Source organism: Mauremys reevesii, linkage group 1, assembly GCF_016161935.1.
Source record: "Mauremys reevesii isolate NIE-2019 linkage group 1, ASM1616193v1, whole genome shotgun sequence".
NCBI classification, from domain to species: Eukaryota; Metazoa; Chordata; order Testudines; family Geoemydidae; genus Mauremys; species Mauremys reevesii.
Genome location: NC_052623.1, coordinates 112,206,569 through 112,210,429, shown reverse-complemented (window position 1 = coordinate 112,210,429; position 3,861 = coordinate 112,206,569).

Genomic DNA, 3,861 nt, shown 5'->3' with positions numbered 1-3,861 from the left:
ATCAGGGCACCTGGGTTTAAAAAGGAGCTCACTTCAGTTTGTGGTGCGCGTGTGAGGAGCTGGGAGCAAGAGGCGCAAGGAGCTGAGAGTGAGAGGGTGTGCTGCTGGAGGACTGAGGAGTACAAGCGTTATCAGACACCAGGAGGAAGGTCCTGTGGTGAGAATAAAGAAGGTGTTTGGAGGAGGCCATGGGGAAGTAGTCCAGGGAGTTGTAGCCATCATGCAGCTGTTACAGGAGGCACTATAGACAGCTGCAATCCACAGGGCCCTGGGCTGGAACCCGGAGTAGAGGGCGGGCCCGGGTTCCCCCCAAACCTCCCAACTCCTGATCAGACACAGGAGGAGTTTACCTGGACTGTGGGTTCCACCAGAGGGGAGGATCTCTGAGGCCAACAAATCCGCCAATAAGCGCAGGACCCACAAAGGTAGAGGAGGAACTTTCCCACAGTAAGCATAAGTTGGAGTCTGAATGATGCAAACTAATGTGTCTAAACTAAAGGCACTGTGGATTTTCTGAACTGATGTTTTCAAGGCTTCTGGTGAGGTTACAGCATAGTTTTTTTAGCAATGGACCAAGATGCTATTAAGATGAGAGGAAGTGTGTATATATAGAACACCCAAAAACTGTTCATGGGTTACACAGAAAGGACAGTGATGTTCAATCACACCTCTTTTGGACATTTTTAGATTGGGAAGGTGTGAACCCCTCAGTGCTAACTGGCAAGGGGATTGTAATAACCTGATCTGGTATGCACATTCTGGTTCACCAAAGTATGTCATAGGAGATATTAAATGAAAGTGAGGATCATGCCAGTCATCAAAATTGTTGTGAAATGTATGTACAGATACTATGTAAGGAGCTGTGTATGTATACTTAAAATGTGTTTTAAAGTCTGTATTAAGGTAGAGGTGACAAATAGGTTTTCTGTCAGACAACAGGCTTTTATTTGCCTATCAGCTGGCATGTAAATTAAGCATTGTACACCAACATAATAGCTGTCATCTACATACAAAATCAACAGGGGTGTGTGAAATCAACAGGAAAGAAGTGGGGGCTTATAAAAAACAACCCACTGTCCAAGAGGTGGACAATGAACTTTGGGGATATAAACGGAAGGCAAGGAGTTACCCTTTACTCTGCACCTAGGAAGTAATCTGGCGGTGTGATTATATTCATGAAAATTGGATCTCCACCAGGCTGAGCTGAAACACTGCAGAGGACATCAGGGTGAGATAAATGTCTTAGTTTAGACAGAAGAATAGCCTACCAAGTTTAGGCTCTAAAAAGTGCACTGTATTATGATTGTTTTATATGTAACTCTTTAGTTTCCATTATCCTCACTTGCTATGTCTTGAATCTTGAATATTTGATAATTCTTTATTGTTGTTGTTTTCCACTATAAATATATCTCAGTTCTGTGGTATTATACAAGGCGCTGATCATGAGTTGAATCATTTAAGCTGGTATGTACATTGTTCCCTGAGGGACAACAGACCCAGTATTTCTGTGACTGTTCAGTGGAGAAGAGGCTGGACACTACTAGGGAATGCTTCAAAGTAAGGGTTGGCATAGCCCAGAAGAGAGTGCTTGTGTGGCTAGCAAGCTGGTAGTGTCAGGGAGTGGACACCCAGTGAAGCACAAACAAGTCTCCCGCTCACTGGAGGGAGCAGTTAACAAGGTGATTCTCAGTCCTGGGTACCCAAAGAACTGTCACAAAAGTACTGGCATATTTCCAAGTAGCATCTTCAGGAGCTTTGGGAGATAACACACACCACCCTCACCTTGGGAATGTCTTTGGCTGTGGACTCTGGGGATATATATATCCAAGTCACAACCTGACCGCTGATGACATTGGACCACTGCCACTAGATCAGCTGGATGCTAAACAACATTTAATATTTGGAATTTTGGATATTCCCTCTCCTTTGCATGTCATTTTTGTACCCACTTTGTTCTTCTTCTTCTTCTTCTTCTTCCCTAACCATGTGTGATGGAACAGATGGGCCCCACCCTGACAACCAGAAGGTTAAGGAGAACCTGTAGATACAGTTGGCCTTGCCCTGCTACACCTGCACCAAAAGGTCAGGTATGGAGAGGGGAGTTAAAAAGACAAGACCTAGCTCACTTCAGGGCTGACCACCAGAGCTGCCCAGAGGGGGAGAGGGACAAAACAGGCAGTTTGCCCTGGGCCCTCCATTTGAGAGGGCCCCCAAACCAAATGGCATTGTGACCTGGCACACTGGGTCGCAGCACCACTCAGGGTTGTCCTGTCCACCCCTCCATCAGGCCAAACCTGAGTGGCACTGAGACACCACGCACCAGGTCACAATGCCTGGGTCAGGAAGCTGGGTCCAGCCCCACAAGACAAGGGTGAGAGCGAGGCAGACTCACTCTCCAACACACACACACACACACACACACACACACACACACACAGAGCCTCCCCTCAGAGGTAATTTTTGGAAGGGTGGGATTCAGTTTCAGATTTAGCCCCAGGTCCCCAAAAACCTCTGTGCAGCCCTGCTGACCAGGAAGGAGAGCAGAGGTCCACTTCTCCTGATGGGAAAGAAGCCTGGTTGCAACACAGAGATTGAGCTAGCTTACCAGGCAAATAAGCCTCTGCCAATAGGGACACCCAGATCCTTGAGACAAGTCCTAGCTAGAAGGGCAGGTTCCCATTGAAGGTTCAGACAACCCTTTTTGAGTTGTGTTTTTAGTTCCTGATTTGCTTTGGACCTTAACAACCTAAAAGGGGTAGGACTAAAGACCAGAGGGCCTCACAGAGAAAGTAACAGACCAGCAGAGACCCGCAACAGGGTGAATCATGCCCTGATAGGCCACAGGGGAGCGCCACAGAGGCAACCCTGTCACTGATTTATTGTAAGCCGTCCTGAGATAATTTATGAATGCTGCATTTTGGCCTGGTTATTGAGATGTTTACTGTATTAATATATTGGTTTATTTCCAATAGGAGGTTGCCTGGAAAAACAGACAGGAAGGGAAAATATGGTTCAAGACATTAACATTTTTGAGTTGTTAAGGGACAATGCAGAACTATTCGTTTTGATGATTTTTGCCTCAGTCTCCAGTCAACTTATAAAACTGATTTTGAGCAGGGAAGGAAAGGTCCATGAATGGCAAGGAACAACTGTAGCAGCATTTAAATAAGCACAAACTCTCAAGAGAGGAGCAGTAGATTCATAGATTTAAAGATTCCAGGGGAACCAGACTGAGACAAAGCTGGGGTGCCTGGAGAACCTAGGCCTGCTTAGGTCACCATCACAGGAAGGCCGGGCTTCAGCTAAGAGATAGACATGCACATGGGCGGTTGTTTTAAAATCCAACTAATAAAATAGACTGTGCTTTGGTTCAATAAGGTTGCCTCATCACTGCGTACCACTGGTCACACACCTAAAGGGAACAACTACAAGGTGCCCAAACTCAGCTGGACCTATGGGGTAACAACCATGGATACATAAGGTACCGTAGCCCGGGGTCTGGCTGAGGAATGGGAGAACTGCAAAATTCTGTCCCAAGATATATGAAGGTATGAAGCCGGGCACCTGAAGGGATGCATTCTGAGGAGGGGCGGGGAAAGATGCAGCTAGTCCTGCAACTATTACACTATCTTTTTGGCTTCTGTCTAAGTCAACTCTGGAAAATATCGAACCTCACAAAGTCATTGCCACGACGAGCACAACAAATTGACTGTTCTCCCCAAGGAAGACTTTTAGTATCAGCAGGAGACTTTTAAAACCCACCTTTTTGCCCTCTGAAAGACTTTGCTGACTGGGAATGAAAACATTTCCAAAATGAAAAAAACACTCATCTCTTGATTTCCATTCATTTTAATAGTGCTT